This window comes from Cricetulus griseus, chromosome 2 (genome assembly GCF_003668045.3).
Source record: "Cricetulus griseus strain 17A/GY chromosome 2, alternate assembly CriGri-PICRH-1.0, whole genome shotgun sequence".
NCBI lineage: Eukaryota > Metazoa > Chordata > Mammalia > Rodentia > Cricetidae > Cricetulus > Cricetulus griseus.
In genome coordinates, this window is record NC_048595.1 from 58691126 (window position 1) to 58710191 (window position 19066).

At 39.6% G+C, this 19066-nt stretch overlaps 3 long non-coding RNA genes across 10 annotated transcripts in view; 2 read left to right on the forward strand and 1 right to left on the reverse strand.

Moving 5' to 3' along the window:
- Nucleotides 1-6775: 6775 nt before the first annotated feature.
- LOC118238308 lies at nucleotides 6776-7502 on the forward strand. Its single transcript, XR_004768210.1, has 2 exons — nucleotides 6776-6892; nucleotides 6983-7502. It is a non-coding gene; the product is annotated as an uncharacterized LOC118238308 (long non-coding RNA).
- Nucleotides 7503-9450: 1948 nt separating this feature from the next.
- Nucleotides 9451-17293, forward strand: LOC118238307. The gene is made up of 2 exons (XR_004768209.1): nucleotides 9451-9557; nucleotides 12886-17293. It is a non-coding gene; the product is annotated as an uncharacterized LOC118238307 (long non-coding RNA).
- Nucleotides 10822-19066, reverse strand: part of LOC103160605 — a 151398-nt gene continuing 143153 nt past the window's right edge. For 7 of the 8 annotated variants that reach the window (XR_003482233.2, XR_004768202.1, XR_004768201.1 and 4 more), the window contains 2 exons: nucleotides 16142-19003; nucleotides 10822-12625 (listed from right to left, as the gene is read on the reverse strand). This is a non-coding gene — a long non-coding RNA (uncharacterized LOC103160605). Of the gene's footprint in view, nucleotides 12626-13884; nucleotides 13975-16141; nucleotides 19004-19066 lie in introns of all 8 variants that reach the window. The other variant, XR_004768207.1, reaches the window with a different exon arrangement.

Here is a 19066-nt window from a genome sequence, read left to right on the forward strand (position 1 = left end):
AGACCTACCATAAGATGAGTAAACGAATACATAGATGCATACATTTAACTATTATTGCTTATGTGTATAAATATATACAAAGCCAGTTCATGTGGGTGTCTGTTTGTACTTACTATGCCTAATTGCATATCTTAGTGCTGTTCACAGAAAGGCTACACAACAGCAATAAATATACAAACTTCAGCCTCTAATGTCACTTCCCACTCATGAAAACAAGGAATTCTAATTTCCATAGGCCCAGTCTTCACTCAGCCAGTTTCAAACTAACTGTTGAATTACCTATTTAAAATGGATACGTATTGTTAAGGACTGGAAAGATGTACCAATGGTTATGAGCAGAAGACACAAGGTAGATCCCCAGCAGCTACATGGTGGCTAGCAACTATCTGTAATTCAAGTTCCAGGGGACCTGATAGCCTCCTCTGGCACCAGGCGCTCACAAGGCCTACAGACACACATTCAGGAGAATTATCCTCACACATAAAATAAACTTTTTATATGGATATTTTTGTTGTTATTCAAAAATCACCACTTCCCAATCTCTTTCCCACAACCTAACATTTTTAATCAAATCAAGTTGTTCAAGTGTTTTTTATAAAAGAACTTGTTAAAAATCTTTAAAGAATCCTATTTATACCAAAACAAGAATGAGCCATTGATAGGGGTTCACTGGCTTTCGGGAAATTTTTTTAAAGAGCAACATATTTAAATACATGCAACCTTGTTTATACTGATATTACTAAAAATAATATTAAAAAATAACCTGTGTGAAACAGCAGTGTTAACATGGAAAACTAGTCTCTTTTGCTTAAGCAGGCTTGTAGTTACAGAAAAGTTGAGATTGCAAGGAATGGGCTAAACCAAAGTTATATCATTAATATTTGAACCTTTTTCAGAATAATACAATGAACTCATTGTATAATCACAAGGAAGTGATGCACAACAGGTTTCCCAGGCATCATATGCTTTCTGCTTATTGATTCTATAATTTGATTTTATTTTTTCTTTTCTTTATTTTTATTTCATTTTAAATTCCAATCAAAGTTCTACCTCCCATCCTTCCTCCCATCCCCTTTGCATGCCCCCAAGTCCAACCCCCATCCAATCCTCCGAACAGGTAAGGACTCCCATGAGGAGTCAACAGAGTCTGGCACATTAAATTGAGGCAGTACCAAGCCCTTTTCCTGAGCTGAGCATGAGATCCCCTCATAGGGAATGAGCTCCACCAAACTAGCTCATTCATCAGGGATAAATCCTGGTCCTACTGCCAGGGGCCCATCAGATAGCCCAAGCTTCACAACTCTCTCCCACATACGGAGGGCCTGGTTCAGTCCCATGAAGGTTCCACAGCTGTCCGTCCAGAGTTCGTGAGTTTCCATGAGCTTGGTTCAGCTGTCTCTCTAGATTTCTCCATCATGATTTTGACCTCCCTTGCTCATACGTATTGTTAAGGGCTGGAAAGATGTACCAACGGTTATGGTATATAACCATTGCGTATATATATATGGAATATACCAATGGTTATGGTATATTCCCTCCTCCCTCTCTTCAACTGGATCTTGGAGTTCGACATGGTGCTTGGTTGTAGATCTCTGCATCTGGTTCCATCAGTTGCTGGATGATGTCTCGATGATGATAGTTGGGATATTCACTAATAACAGACTACAATCCACAGCTCCAGAGAAGTTAGGTAACAAGGGGAACCCTAAGAGGGATGCTGAATTGCCCTGGGAAGGGGAATTAGATGAGATCTCCTGGGTAAACTGGGGGTGAGGAAGTTGGTAAAGGGTAGGGGATGAGGATGGGAATATGAGGGAATGGAATGGTTGAGGGGGGCAGGGATGGAGAGGGACAGCAAGGAAAGAGATACCTTAATAGAGAGAGAAATTATGGGGTTAGGAAGAAACCTGATGCTAAGGAAATTCCCAAGAATCCACAAGGATGACCCCAGCTAAGACTCCTAGCAATAGTGGAGAGGGTACCAGAACTGGCCTTCCCATATAACATGATGTACTATGTAATAAAATTTCACTTTACTTACACTTAATATTCACCATACCATTTAGGAAAAAATTAATACATTTAAATTAGGTCAACATATATAAAGTGATCAAATAATAAAAGAGAAAAGAAAAATATACATATATGTATATTTATTGGTATGTTGTTGCTAGATTGCATTGAATTTCAACTCCTACCAGACTTTTATGAGTCTGATGTCACACACACACACAAAAAAAAAACATGTATATGCTGATGTATGTTTTGATGAAACTCAATCCAAATGAGTTTTAAAGAGTTTCAATGATAGATAATACAAGAAAGATTATTAGAATTTTTATGATTATTTTTATCTCAAATCATCATAAGGAGTCCTTTAATGTTCCTGGTATTAAGCAATGAGCCCTTTTTCTTAAAAAACTGGATTCCCTATTTGTCACTCTGACATGACATTAAGGACCCTAGGGCAGCATGTGTGTTTCTGTTGATGTTTATCACTGTTTCACAAAAAAAGTGCAGAGATTTTTTTTAAGTAAAAAATAGAAAAGAGGGCTGGAGAGATGGCTCAGTCGCTAAAGGATAGGGTCACAACGAAAAAATAGAAAAGCAATCCCCCCTTTTCTTCATTGTTAACCACCTTCCACCACAACATCATTTTTTTTAGGCTTTAAACAGGCCAAAAGAATTGGATAAATGTCTCCTGAGAAGAAAATACACTCACTAGAAATGGAGGCATTCTTTTTTTTTTTTAAGTGGCAAATTTTAGTGAATAAACAAGACATCAATTAAGTAGGTTTGTCTGTAGTGTAAATAGGGAAGTTAAAGAGGCATTAGCTCTTATCACAAAGCTGTCACTTAGGCCCTGTGTAATGATGGTTCAGAGGAAAGGTGTTCTAAGAAGGACACTTTATCAAGGTGGACTTCCATGGAGTTATAAAATGCCCTAGGTCTCGTTTTCCAAGTCTGAAGCAGATAAGGATAGGAGACCTTTTTATTGATTGTCTCCCTAAAGCAAAAACAGCCACCTGAATTTTGTAGGCTAACAAAAATCACCTGTGACCTAATGGTAAGCTCATAAATACTTTATCCTCTATAATGTTAATTTTATGTGTCTACTTGACTGTACTGTAGTGCCAAGCATTTGGTCAGACACCAGTTAAAACATTGTCATGAAACTGTTTTATGTATAATTAATTTAGTCAATAAACTTTGAGTAAAACAGAGTACCCTTCAGAATTTCAGCAGACCTCACCCAGTCAGCTGAGGGCCATTACTGAAAAAGCAGGTTTCCTCCAGACTACAACATAGAGACATTGAAAATAACCTCCTAGGCTACTGCTCCAGGGACACAGTACATGCACAGTACAAATACAAGGAAGCTGTCTTTCCCTTCTGTTTGAATGGAAAGTATTTCTTGGAGAAAGCTCTATATTCCTTAAATATTTGGCTATTATCCTAATTCCATCCAAAAATCTCTCCATGGTCAGCCTAATTTCAAAAGTTCAGACCATCATGTTGTTACTCTTTCCCAAGCAATACTTACCTGCAGAGCTATACCAGTAAAATGTCAAAGTACAGAAGCAAAACCAGTTGAAAGATAAGAAAACAGGGGTCTGAGAAATTGCAACCACCCCAAGTCCATCAGGATGGCTGCACTGCTGTAGCTCGGGACCACATGAGTACACACACAATCCTGAGCAAATGAGAAGAAAGACAAACTTCACATAATCCTAGTCACTTATTATAGTAATAAGAAATCTTGACCTAATTAAAGTCCCATTCAAGAACTCCAGGAAAAGGAGCTGGAAAGATGACTCAGTATTAAAAGCACTGCATATGGCAGCTCACAACTATCTGTTAAGTGCAGTTTCCATGGTCCGATGCCCTCTCCTAGACTATACATACATACACACACAGAGGTACACACACACACACACACACACACACACACACACACACACACACATGTGTATATATATACATATATATATGACTTAAAAGAAACAAAAATAATTTAGTTTTTAAAAGGCATAAAGTTTCTATTCTTAATTTAAAAAAAAAAAAAACACTGGGAGAAGATCCAATGTTACAAAACAGGTCAAAGTTAGCACCCAGATCAACACCCATGAATCCTTCAAGTATAACTTGTCCAGAGACCTGTCTTTTAAGCAAATATATATTTCCTTTTACTTATAACTACTATCTATAATACAGTGACCTATAGAAAAATAAAAATCTACTCTGCTTCACTGTGTTATGATAATTATGCCCATATCTATAGCTGAGAGAATATTTAACAATGCTTGTATTTTAATTTTCAGATCACAGTATGTATACATTTTATACTACTACTTGATTGTTTTCATTATTATTTTTATTAACTATTCTTTGAAGTCTAGAGGCTGCACAATATTTACAGTTTGCATCTGTATCACAGACTTGTCAAAATGTACCTTCTATTGTTGGATATCAATGTTGCTAACCAGCTTTCACTATTATAAATCAAGGATGAAGGAGGACCCACTACTTATCACAAAAACCAAAAACACAGAATCAAGGGTGATGTGTAGCTACCTTTCCAGAATGCACCATTTTACAGTAATTAGATTATTAGAAAAGATAATTTTTCTTTTTTTAAGTCTTGTAGAAAATGACCAGTTAATTGGTACAGGATAGATAAATTAGAAAACTACTATTTAATAAATTCTACTAGAATGTCAGGTCAAGACAATGATCACTAATGAATACATCTTTAATTTTGTTTTATGTGCATGAGACTGAATGTATGTATGTTCACCACATGTGTCCATGAGCTGGAAAATGTCAGAAAAGGGCATCAGATCATCTGGAGCTGGTGGTTTTGAGCTGCCATGTGGGTGCTAGGAACTGAACCCTAGTCCTCTGCAAAAACAGTAGGTTCTCTTAACCACTGAGCCAGGTCTCCAGTCCCACTAGCAAATATATTAAGCATCATGCAAAATGTCAATGAGAAATCTGATCATGAAGGAGTCCTCACGTGCTATTAACCACTTTAGCTACATTAAAACTGGGTCAACTAGAAACAACACCATTCTGGTGTGTTGCGACAGGAAGAACACATACCTCAAACATAGGATCTTGCCAAAAGCAAATAAAACAAAATCAACCTGACTCTAGGCAAACTTCTCATTTTTTTTTGTTTTGTGTATGTGCGAGTGTGTGCCCACACACAGGCATGCTATGTATCCAATTTCTTCCTTTTTTTATTAGTTCAAATTAGGAACAACCTTACTTCACATGTCAATCCCTTCTCCCTCTCCCTTCCCTTCCCCCAAGCCTCCACAAACTTCTCATTTTAAGTGCTATTATACAAGAAGTAAGTAGGAGGAATCTCATGACATTATGAAGCAAGTTTCAGCTGGCTGTAGAATGTGGTGCATACAAAGACAAAGCTCCCTATGTATTTATCAAACACAGAACAGGACAATGAGCAAAACAGTGTATTCTGCAGATCTTTCTTGGGCTCTAATGTGAAAATGATATATGAAAATATATTCTTAGCTGGGCATAGTAGTGCATACCTATATGTCTGGCACCAATGGATAGTTCCTGTAGTACCTATCTATCCAGTTTGCCACACCATCACCAAAACTGAATGTGTTTAGAAACTCTCATTTTGTTAAAACATACTATTTCATGTTTAATTAATATTTTCTTTATCAAATTATTTGAAAATTTTCTGATAGTTTGGCATTTGTATTTATAATCTTTTCTTGCTTGAACTATTCAGCTGGAATCTTAATCCACTTATTAGTTCCCAGTGTTTTGGTCTTTGAATTATAGGAATATCAATGAGTTTTATTGGGGTAACTTACAAGAATGTGGGTGAGGAGTTACTTACAGGAGCAGAAATGACTCAAAGACAGCTGCATCACTGAAACCCACTGAAGCCCACCTCAGCACATGTGGTGGCTCACAAAGCTAGGAACCTGGAGCACACTGCACAGCCTCAGGCAACTCAACAGGTTGGAGAGTGTCATTTCCAGGTGCCTCAGTTAGCCTAAACCTCTTCCAGGCAGATTGGGTGGTGTCTGCCTCTTCCAGGTAGCTGATCTGGTCTCAGTCTACTTTGCAGCTATGATTGAGAATCATCTTCTCAGCTTGGCTTTTTCTCTGAGAGAGGCTCTCAGTTTTTATCACTTACTCAGGGAGGGAGAGGCCCAGTAAATCTTGTCAATTTCTGGGACTTCCTGAAGCTATTCTGAGTGGCTTACCTTCATGCTTAAGGAGCTTCCTGTAAGATGGAGTGTTTCCTTCTCAAGGGAATCAACAGTATACTAAACTAGCAGCCTTCCTTTATCTGATACCAAACACTTCTTGTTTGTTATTTGGCTTTTATTTTATTCTTATACTGAATATTTTTGTTGTGACTACTATTTTGTTATTATGTTTATGCTTAGGAAGTCCGATGTATAAAAGACCCATAACTCCAGCACTTGAGTCGGAGGCAAAACAATTGCCACAACTTCAAGGCCTCAGACAAAGCAGAGAACAAGGTTTACTCTCTCTTAAGAGGAGCTGGGGGTGCGTGCTGTTGCAACTTCATTAAAAACTACCTTTCTTACTTTGGAACCATCTGAAATCCATTCTGGGGCATGGCTTGTGGTGGCAAAGGATCTTCATTATTTTGCAAAGAGTAAAACAATTTCCTACTGAAATACCACATGACAGAATCTGTATCAACTCTAATTGTCTCACCTATTTCCTTTTCTATGTGTTTATTGTTTACAGAAAGAGCACGGGCCTGCCATTGCATGAATGTGGAGAGTAGAGGCCAACTTGAAGTCATCTGTATGATGAGACCTTGTGAGTCAAAGAGACAAAATTCTCATCATAGTCCTAAGACAATGGGGTAGGTGTGGTTCCCCCAGTCATTCCTAAAAGCTCTCTTACAGGTAAGATCTGAACACATTGTTCTCTGTTCATTTCAACAAATCTTAAGGAGCCGGGCATGTCTTCAAAAAGATGGAAGGAGCTCACAGTGGAAGAGCAAAGAGGGCTAAAACACACCAAGGCCTAAGGAGGCAGCTCAGATGAAGTTCTGCCCCTTGAACTCACTATTTCAGCAATTTCTGACAACCCACGGTGCAGTATTTTGTTCTGATAGTCATCTGTCTTTAATTTTGCCACTGTCACTGGCTTCTCTGCTCTCCTGCCTGCCCAAGCCCTGATGTTTGCTGGCTTCCCAAACATTTGTGACCTCATCACCAGTGCCTCATCCTTTATGTCAACATGGAAGGATGGACATTGCTAGAGGCATACCTTCTGTGAATCTACTTGGTAGGTAGATCTAACCTTTAAGTGGGCAACTGAAGGTGCTGTTGGAGAGTGGAAAGCTCAGGTTGAGATTGTGAAGCTCTGCTTTACACTGAGGTTCACATTTATATTTTTCTTGGGTGAAAGGAGTGGCCCATGACAACACCTGCTAGAACATAACACCCACAAATAAACTCTCAACCTACTATGGCTTGTGTAGCTTTTAGTAATGGTGTTTTCTCATTGTTCCAAGTCCACTATTTAGGTGGGAACTATCAAAGGAAAACTAAGTCTACATATCATTCTACACTTAACTTTAATCCATTCAATGTACTCTCATTATCAAACTATATTTACATCACATGTATAAGACTGGACCATCTATAAACAAAACACCATCATGAGTTGTCAATGTTGCAGTTCTGAGGGGAAAGGCTTCCTCAATGGAGGTACTGCAGCTCTGAGTGGGAAGGTTTTGCCAATTCAAGTGTTACAGCTCTGAAGGGAAAGGTATCCTGGCAAATGGGAGTCATGGAATACCACAAAGTCACACAGCACAATAAACCTCATACAAGAGATTTATTGGGAAAGACACAAGAGGGTGGTTGTCTCTGCTCAGGTGGGAGGCAGCAGGAACTGAGCAGGAGACAGGCTTATATAGGGTTCCTTAGGGGAGAAGTTTTCCAGGATGGAGATTTCTAGTGCAGGGGTCAGTGAAATTTCAAGCCAAGCCCAGTGATTGGTGGGTTTTGTGCCCAGGGATTTGTGGGTTTTGGTAAGTTTTCAAACCTGACGTAGGCTCTGACCTTTTACCCAATATGTGTGTTCTTCCTAAAATCACCACGTAAAACCACTGCCTAAGACTGACTATACTCTAAGTAAATAAGCCTAGACCTCTTTTTTTCCTCCTACAGTGAAGTGTTAAAAATTAAGCATGCTACGGATGTTTTTTTCCTAATTTCTAAAATTGGTATTAAGTACTTGCCATATGTTAAACATAACTGGGCATTTGCCCATCAATTTTCTCATTTAAACCATATAGCCCTAGGAAGTCAGTGTTACCATATTGAGAAGCATGGAGCACAAGCAGAGAGAGGTCAAAGAGCTACAATGAACATAACTGAAGTTTAAAGCTAGGCTCCCTAATGTCATTGTATAGTGTGGTCTTCTTTCCCAGATTCCTTGCAAAGTTCAGTTCAAAACCAGAGGAACCAAAAACACATAAGAAGAAAACACCCTTACACAACATGCTTCAACACGAGGGGCTGAGGGTTTTCACAATCCCCATGGAATCATTGCTGCTTCCTACTGTTTGTATAAACTAACATAAAAAGCATGTGGTTGGCCTAGGATGTTTGCTATGATGTTTGATTTCACTCCCCATACATAGCATCATTCTCATTTTTCATATAGAGAAACTGAGGCACAGAGAAGTTAGCTTGTGTCCATCACAAAACCTGACTGTGGCAGCTCTTGGATTTTAAAAGAGTCTAGTTACAGAATTTATAAGTCCTTCCCCTAGTCCTATGCAGTCTCAGGAAAAAAAAAAAAACTGTGCTAAAGGCTTTGTCCTAATTAGCTTTCTGTTGCTGTGAAAAAGACCATGACCAAAAGCGACTTAGGAAAGGAAAGGTTTATTTGGCCTAAGGTCCCCATCACAGCTCATCACTGAGGAAAGCCAGGGCAGAAACTCAAGCAAGGCAGAAGGCTGGAGGCAGAATTTGTGTATGTGCACACATATTGGGGGTGGCATACATACCACGTCACATATGTGGAGTTCAGAGAACAATTACAGTGTCAGTTTTAAGAATCAAATTCAAGTTGCCAGCTTGTTTGGCAATGCTTTGACCACTAGCCCATCTCACTACGCCCCCTATTTTGAATTTTTAAGAGTTAGTGACCACTAACACGATCTTCCTCAATTTCCTCTGTAGAAAATTATGGCTACAGTGTAAAGATCTTAGACTATATCAACTGGAAATTCATTCAAAAATTCAAAACTGTTCCTCCACTTCCTCACCCTCCCTACATCTCCAGACCAAAACCTCCCAGTCATGAGGCAAACGGATAAATACACCCACGCCTGGGACCTTGTGGTCAGTCTTGAATATTTATTCAGGTTTCTTTCGATGCCAGCAATCTATATACCACAATCTATACCCCACATTTCTTCATTTTCAAAAACAAAGCTCTCTTCTGCAGATGATTCAGCAAGCCTCATAATTCAGGAAACAAAGGAGAAGGGTGATATGCCTTTAAAAGTAAGCTTTATAAACAATTCTTTAATTTAATGAACATGCCTAACTTTGATGCAAAGCATTGGTTAAAAAGAGAATCTGTTTCTGAATGTTTACTACTGGATATTTGTGTGGGATGGATGTTATCACTCCAGTACCATGTTCAAGAGATATTTCATAGACAAACAGGTATACATTTCCTTTCTTCAGGCCTGAGAGACTGGTGTATGTGTAGTATTTCTTCCCTGAAACTTTCAGCCCACCATCCTCCAAATACCTTAGTCTGAACCTTCATAAATCCAGGGAGTCCTTCTAATTGAAATACACTGTTCCTCTTGAAACCAACTGCACTTAAGTTTTGAGCAAAGTCATATCAAAAGAGAAATAAAACACAGATAGGTAGGAAGGGTCTCATTTATCTTTAAAAGACAAACAGTTCTTGGTTCTTCTCGTTACTCCATCAGCTACTTTCAGACTATCAGTGTAATTCAGAACACATTTTTTTTTAATTCTCTGATCTCCAGTCTAAACGTGCAATGGCTATATTTACCCATAAAGGCTACAAGAGTTAAGGACAGTGATGCTGGTGTAACAAAAGTTCTTACCCCAGACTGGCTATGTATAAATGTCAGCTACAGTTACAATCAAAACAGTGAGATCCTGCCGAAAGAAAAGTGTTTATCTGTGTCATTTACAGCTGTTTCCCACTGTTTTTTTTACAATCTCCACCTCAGTTTTGACCATGTTAATTATTCATTACTAGAGCTTCTCTTAAATACACTGGTGTTCAGTTTGTGAAACAAGCTCCCTCAGAGGAATATTTAAGAGATGTGGGGTGACTGCAACCTGATGCCCCAAGCAGGAGATTGCACAACCTCATTTCACAGGCTCAAGCACACTCGCCCACACACCCAGGAAGTGCAAGGGTATGTGGAAGTCAGTTCTTTATCTATTATGTACACTCCGGAGCTGTAAACAGGGCCATGTGAGGACTCAGCTAGAACGCTTCCTCTGAGTCAGTATTAAACAAACTTCCGAACTGTTAGGGAAGGAAATAAAGCCACCGTACCCCCACAACCATGACTCCCACAACCATGTGCCAGGAATTATAGAAGATGCATTCAACATTTTGTCAGAAATGAATGCAATATTAAGATGTGTTTTGTACTGTTTAATGCTGTTTAATCCTTAGTAGCTAGAAAGGATTAGAATGTCCCATCATCTCACTGGGAGTACACTATGAGAGATGTGTATGACTTACCATGTGAAATATCAGAATACGCTGGTGGAACCTTCTGGTGTTTTTACTTTGTGTGACTGAGCAACATTCAGCATAACTTTCTATTTAGTGATAGTGACTTCAGTCCCTTGTATCTAATTTGACTTTGACATCTAAGGCAAAGATCTCATCAATGATGAAAAACATAACAGATCTTACAAAGATCACAGCATTATACAGAGGGAAAGATCCAGGCTCTGAAATCAAAAGTATTCCAAGAGTTCTTCTAATGAATTACACTATACCATTTGAAGCTAGCTGCAATTAAATTTTAAGCAAAGTCATATCAAAAAGGAATAGAACATAGATAGGTGAGAAGGGCCTACGTGTCCCAGGTATTTTACAGTTTCTAGTCTTGAGACCTTAAGTAAATCACAACCTCTTAAAAAATTCCATTTCTCATCTACAAGTCCATAACATTTACAATATTTTTATTGGAATCATAAGCACTTAGACTGTTGTGAACAGTTATGTGACAATGTGCTTTAACCTTTAAATGTCCTCCGGTTACTTAGAATCTGAGAGAGATCCTGTTTAGGGTACTCTAGAACTGTTTGCTTAAAGTAGACAATAATTTCTGACACTAACGTCCTTTTTGTCACGAAGTGCACTTTGGTACTTCGGAAGAAAGACAAGTCTACATCACCTGTAATTAGATATCTAAACTCATAACTGAATCCAGAGAAAATAGAACACCTCTTACTTATGGAAATTTTAATTTCTGAGTTTTGGATGGCTGAGTACAGAGATCACAGCTCATTAAAGAAAACAAACAAACAAAGGAAGCAGCTAAGTCATTTGAAAGCATTTGAACCCTTACCAGTGTCCACAAAGTAGAATATCTCATTGAAGGTCGCCTGGATGCCTAGACAGTAAAGGACATTAACACTTCCGGCAGCCCAAAGTTTGACCTTACATTAGGACTTTTGGAGGTAAACTTCCTGAGAGGAAATTAAGTACAGAGAACCTGGTCCAACTTGGAATTCTGGTCTGGCCAAAAATACTGTGAGAAACGCTTGCACTAAATTAATCTCTCAATTTGCCTTTAAAATACCAAAGCCAACAAAAAAGATGGTAATTTTTAAATTTAGCATGGGAAGTGAAATCAAAGTCAGAAATAACCTTTTCACCTTGCTTATTATGCTCTCCTACAAATAAGCTCAAAAAGTCAGATAAAAGAGTTCTGCCTTCTCTCCCTAGAAGACTTTTACTTAAACTCTAATCTCCAGACCTTACAACAAAAACATTAGACCAAAAGACTCGCTATAGCAGTTATGATTTATGTATATACCATGTGGAAATCAAATTAAGCATGAAAAATGTTCATGATATTTTCATCATTCAAGCTCCTCGGGATCACACAAGCTCTCTTTTCCTTTGGGAGATGAGGTTCACCCTCTGGGTTCAGTAGACACTTTAGAGGTCAAATAGAGTCCATCCTTTAAGCAGATGAGATGCTGTCGGTTTTTAAAAAGATGTTGAGAGAAGGAAATTCCACAAGCTTCCCCAGTTACACATCCCAGTGTCTATCAAACCTCACTGTCTGAAAATTTTTCCTTTTCTGTTATCTAAATCCCACACAGCAACTTAAGCCTCTCGCCTCCTGTCTGGTCCCTAAGGAAGACCAGCACTGCTCTTCACACACCAGTCTTCTTGTACCAGGCTCTTGTAAAAGTCTGCAAGCCAAGGCCTTCTTAGTTCCTAACTCTTTGTTCATTCCCTTGTCATCATCACTGTTACTCACTTGTGGTTTCCTTCTAAATTTTTTCTTCTACTTTGTGTTCATTTCAACTATCCTTCAAAAATAATTTCCCTAAGAAAAGCAAAAGAAAAGAAAGTTATTCGTTATTTTTATGACACTAAAACTACCCATTTGCTATTTTCTTTGTGGCCCATCCTCCTCTATATACATACATTGGAACCACAAGATAACCACTATTTTATTGAACTTATTGCAAGTTTTTAGATTCCTTCATAATGCAGAACACACTTACAACGCTCTACTTATCACTGTATTATTGGCGATATGAATCTCGAGTTCATGGTTTAAAGGCTTTTTTTTTTGCTCAACAGAATTAAATTATTAAGGACCACTATAAAGATTCAGCTACATTCTAGGGATTTGATGCATGCAAAACAAACAAACAAACAAAAAAGAAACAAAATACAGATCACGGGTAACATATAAGAAAGCATATGAAGATCAATAAATATGATGATCCTGCCATCTGCCTATGTTGTGAACCTGAATAAGGTGGGCTGAGAGAGCCTGACTTCAAAAAAAGTTCAATTCGGAAGTTTCTGGTGATCAGAAGGGTCAGGAGCTACCCCCTGCCCTCCCAGAAGGCAGAGCAACTGAGGACAGAAAGGCACTACAAAGTCAACCAAAATCTAAGTAGGCCTCTGTGAAAGGATATTTGGTGAACCAGTGAACTTCGTGCAGATGCCTGAGAACAACACAAATCTGCTGATAAAAACAACATATTATTCAGGGAGTAGTTTGAATGCATGACCAGTTAGCAAAATAGCAACAGAGACTCCTTTTCAGGGCCTATGATTTCCACAGTCATGGGATTTTGACCAGTTTACACTACCAAGTATGAAATCCCACCTGTGGACCAGGTCTGGTATACAAACGGAAAGTGGCTAATTTGTTTCTAGAATTATCAGTAATGAAAAAGATAAAAGGTTTATTACTAGAATAAAACAATTTGAATAAACATTAAAATTTTTGTTAATCTCTTCTCTGTGACAAAATATGTGAGACAATTAATAAGGAAGAAAGTTATTTTAGCCAATGGTTTCAAAGGTTTCAATTCAAGGACAGGGGTCATTATTTCTATAGGCCTGTGACAGTTTAGTACATCAAAGAGAGGCAGACAGATAGCCATCTCCTTCTGGCTGTCAACGCAGCTCAGGGAGCAAAAACTTTCCCAGAATGTACAAGCCCTAGAGTCAACCACCAGAACCAAGAGGAAAACACTATCCCTGATATTATTCTCATTCTGGACTTGAATATAAGAGAAAGCCATCTGTAAAGGCAAGGACAGAGCTAAGAGTGATGGCACATACTTATTCCCAGAACTTGGGAGAATCCCGAATTCAGTGTCATGTCATCTATGTGGCAACCTTGATGTCAGCTTTGGCTCCATGAGACTCTGTCTTAAGAGCGAAATAAAAGTTAAAGAAAAAAAGATGAGGACAACAGGATTCTGAAAAGAAGGATCACAATTGTAAAGGTCTTGAGAAAGTGAGTCTTTGAGGTATGTAAGAAATATTTTTCATGGACAACGAAAAACCATCGACATTTTTCAAATGCTACCCAACAGGTCAGGTGAGAGCTATGAAGTCTAGAGTCTACTTTAAGAACATCCAAAATAGAATGCATCATACAGGCTGCTGGAGGAGAAAAGGCATCAACCATCACTGAACCCTGCATGCTACAATACTTACCTGCATGGCAAGATATGCCCACCAAGGAAATAGTGACATGATAATAATGGTGTGTGTGTGTGTGTGTGTGTGTGTGTGTGTGTGTGTAACCAATCACTTTATGATTGAATATGAGGCCTTCTCCAGAGGACCGATTTCATACTATAAAACTAGTCAAAAGCCCATGACCAGGATCTCACAGGCTGTAGGTGGAAACCTACTGTTGTTACTTTGTTAAATGGTCATGCTACCAAATTGCCTTTTATATATTTACCTTTATACCAATAAGTTTGTTTTGCCCTCAGATTTTATCATAGAAGCATTTTTCTGCATGTATTTCTCCATATGTCAGGTGTTAGTAACTGTGAGTGCTCAGCTACAGGTAAATCACCCGTACCAATCTCCCTCATCCTTCATTAAGAGAACATCGAGAGAGGGACATCAAAAGGGGACAGAAGGAATGTAAGGGCTGTGGGGTGGGAAGCAGAGCCTTGAAATGCTGACTTGGCTCATGGAACATGGCATGTCTGTTCACACATGAACATGGTTACTTGCACAAGATCAAGTCAGTCAAAATTTCAGCATGGATTGGAAAGGAAACCCCAAGGCTCCTTGGCAGAGAAGCTATTGGTAGGTGATGACTGCTGGGGGAGGAAGAGTCACTCTGCTTCAGGGATTTGGCCGCTGGTAGGTTGCCCATGTTCCAGTGGGTGGCCCTATACACATGTGCACATGGCCAGCACAGTTACTGATAACGAAAAAGGTTGAGAGGGAGACAGGTTGAGAGTTGTCTGGGGAAGTTGTAGGGAGGCAGTGGTGGGTGAAAACGATCAAAATACATTGCATAAATGTGTAAGATTTTCAAAAAAGGTGAAGACATTGTTCTTAAAAAGAAATGGAAAAATTCTTTGAAATAAAATCCTCTCCTCCAGATAATAATGACAATAATGTTGGATGAGTATGTAAAATAACAACAACACAGGGACAGTAACACTTTGTTTCTCATTGAAACAATGGGAATAGCAGACAACAGACATGTGTAAGTAGCAAAGTAAAAACCAAAATCAATATAAAAAGAAATGACCCACTCAGAGAGCCACATCCAGTGAAACTATATATTTAGAAATAAAAGAAAATGGAATCTTCCAGATGAATGGAAACTGGGGAAATGAACCACCAGCAAGCCTGTGTGTGGTAAGAGAAGTTACTTAGACTGAAGAAATGACAGGATGAGACTGTAGACCTGGAGAAAAAAAAAAGAAAGAAAGAACAAGCATGACAAATGCACAAGTCAGTGCAGGCCTTCCTGATGTTTTCGTCGTCTTTAAAATACAGCCAAAAATTAGAAATTTCTAAGGATTAATAGACATTTTTGGGAATTTCTGACATAGATGTAAGGAACTAAACAAGAAATCTTTATCACAGCACAGAATTTGAAATTTCAGAAAACTGGGGCTAAAGAACACTGTATTTTTTCAAAGAGCAAAAAAAATCCTATATACAGGATACACAGAATTATAACGTGGTCTTTCTACAACAATACTGGAAACAAGACAAGATTGCCTTCAGACACTTTAAGGAACTAATTTCTGACTTGTCTGTGTGTGGAAGGGCACAAAAACATTTGCTATTCAAAGTTCAAAAGGAAATTACCTATGTGAACACTCACTCCAACTATGTTCCAGGTGCTTCAAGGAAGCAAGCATAGAAAATAAGAAATATTTGACATAAGGGAACAAAGAGATACCTCGGGAATATGAAATGCAGAAATAAAAATAGACTCTTCAGAGAGAAAGCAACTAAAGGATAAACTATTTTGGTCGCTCCTTAAACTATTTAGTGGGGGAACCCTTTAAATTTGGCCACCCGAAAGCTTCCAGAAAGTCTGTTAACTCACTTGTTGGCAGTCCGAGCTGCATACTCCTCCTTTTCTTCTCTTTTCCTTGACACATATCAGGGAATCAGCAGAAAATGGAGCAGAAAATGGAAAACAGAGGCATCAGAGTTTAAGGATTGTTGTTCCAGTTTGGGCCTGGCCAGGAAGAGGGCATATCCAAGTAGCAGGCATAAAGAGACTGAGGGAATGTTGAAACAATTTCAGTACACGAGAGAGCACGTTGTTATCACCATCATTGTGCGAACAGGCCAACTGTCTGGAACCTTCCCGGGTGCATGTGGGACACCTTTTGAAATCTATTCCCAAAGGAATCAGCTTGCACCCCACAGTTGTTGAGTCTTGCCTTGGAATGAAAAATCCTGGTCTATGTCCCAACTGAGTGTAAACCCCTAAAGAGAGGTCTCCCCAAGGGCAATTATAGCACTGGAAACATCTGAGGGCAAAAGTGTAAAACGTCTGGTGCTTGAGAAAGAAAAAAAACACCAGCATGACATAAGCCAAACTACTCACTGAAGCTACACTGTAATCAAAGATGAAGCCAAGAGGATATGAGTCAGGAAGCCAGAAGCAGCCCGCACAGGCTAGCCTTTGTACCCCTCTGCTACTCCTATGCCTTGCCGTTAATTACCTCTCAGGCTTCAAGGTGGCCTTCAGCCAGTCTCTACATGTGACCTGATAAAACAAGACAGCCTTCGCTACTGCAACTGGTCTGGAGCTGCACTTGACATTTATCAGCTCCTTCCACCACCAATATTAGATTTCCCTCACGATCCTTCGGCACCTTTTCTAGCCTAATAAGGTGACTCAGACCTTCCATGCTGAGCAGTATAAGCCCATGGCTGCCTCGCTCTTGTCAGGCCACATTAGCTACAGTTACTGATCGTATTTTTCACTGGATATGGGGATGCCAAGAGAGTCTCATGATTATTTTTGTCAGTAACATAAATATTACTTGTACAAACTAGTGGAATTCACTGTGATACTTCTTACACACATACAGCATTTATGCATCCATCTGCCTTCTAGCCTTAGTCCCTTCTCCTTCTTGACCAGTTCTTAGAAACAACTCTTCTACTTCCAGATCTAGTTCTTGCTGTTTTTGATCTCACGTTTCCAGATTGAAAAGAAAATACAACACTTGTTTTGTTTGTTTGTTTTTGTTTTGAGTTTTTTGTTATTTGTTTGTTTGTTTGTTTGGTTGGTTGGTTGGTTGTGTTTGGTTTGGTTTGAAACTTAATTTTTTAAATTAATTTTTGGGGAATGTCACATTACTAACCCCAATCAGACTCATTTCCCAGTTCCTCTATAGCTGCTCTCCAGCCTTCTAACATTACCCTCAAAGGAAAACTTAAAAATAAATAATAAAAATAAAAATATATAAGTAAGAATATTAATTTTAAAACAAAACAAAAATACAAAATCAAACACACAAAAAAGCAAACAAAAAGACCCACTCTGTTCCTCATTCCTACTTCTTCATTGCCTCTTCATTTGTCTTGGTGGCAGTGGGAGCTGATGTGTGTCATGCAGTATACCCTTTACTTGCAAGTGTTCATTGTATAGTGTGTTGTTGATCAGGTTCAAGGTCTCTGACTTCTGGTACATCATCAATACTGGACCCTCACAGAAACTCCTCTCAGATACCCTGCTGTTGCTCTGAGTCAAGCAGATCCTGTGGTCTTAGGCTCCACAGGACCATCATGCACTCTAGCAGGTCGTAGATGGGAAAGATGGTGAGGTATGCCAACTCAAAGCCCTGCATATGTGCCTGGGTGATAGATGAGTTGGTCAGTCTTGGCTGCTGGTATCACCCCAGTCAGGTGAGGGGCAGAGCCTGCTCTCCTACAACTGTTGGTGAGGGGTGGGGACAGCTTTCCCAAGTTGGAGGGAGAATTTCTCCTATTCCCCTGTGCTAGGGTCATTGGGGTTCACTATTCCAGGGCTGGTGAGGGATGGGATCACTGCTCTAGTCAGGGGACTGGCCCTCCCTGGAACAGAAAGAGACAGCTCAGCACGGCCTTTGTAGTGCAACACACGGTTCAATATGTGGTTCAGCACATGGTTTCCATGGACCCCTGTGGTAACATGGGTAACAGACATCAATACAGACCCCAGAAGCATCAGGACCACAGACCCAGACATGGCCAGCAGCAGCAGCTTGGGCCCAGATGTCACCATGGCCCTGGGTGGCAGCGTAGGACACTTAGATTTGCATGGCCCCAGTAGTGGCTCATCTCTTGGACCCCAACATGGCCACAGGTAGTGGCCCAGGACTCAGGCATCCTTGTGCCCTTTGGTGACAACAGAGGCCATGAACATCAACACAGATCCTGGCTATAGGAGGACCATGGACTTAGACATGGTCCTTGGCAGCATCTCTGGCCAAAATGTTACCATGGCTTCAGTTGAGAAACAGGCCACTCATTTCACCCCATTCCTCACCACCTTCACCTCTTCAGATCTGTCTCTCTCTACAGGACATAAAACATTTTGTTTCCACCTCCCATACCCCACAATATACTTACTCATCATAATGCTGACCAACTGGTGCCTTGTGGTTTCTTCTCCCTGGCCAGAGCAAGCGGCCCCAGGAGAACGTGTGTGTGTGTGTGTGTGTGTGTGTGTGTGTGTGTGTGTGTGTGTGTGTGTGTGTATTTTCTTCACCCACTTGCTTTTGTTTTGGTCTGTCTTGTTTGCTTAGCATGACATTCTGCTTCAAATGACAAGTTCTCATTCTTCTCATGGCTGCATAATACTCCATAGCTCCTTTATCTGTTTATCTGTTGACAGGCAGCCATGGGGATTCCATCAGCACCACAAAAATGACATGCAGGCTTGTCTTTTGAGTTCTGCCTTCATTTCCTTTGAACAGACAGGAGTGGGACAACTTGATCACATGTTAAGTTTACTTCTAGTTCATTCTAC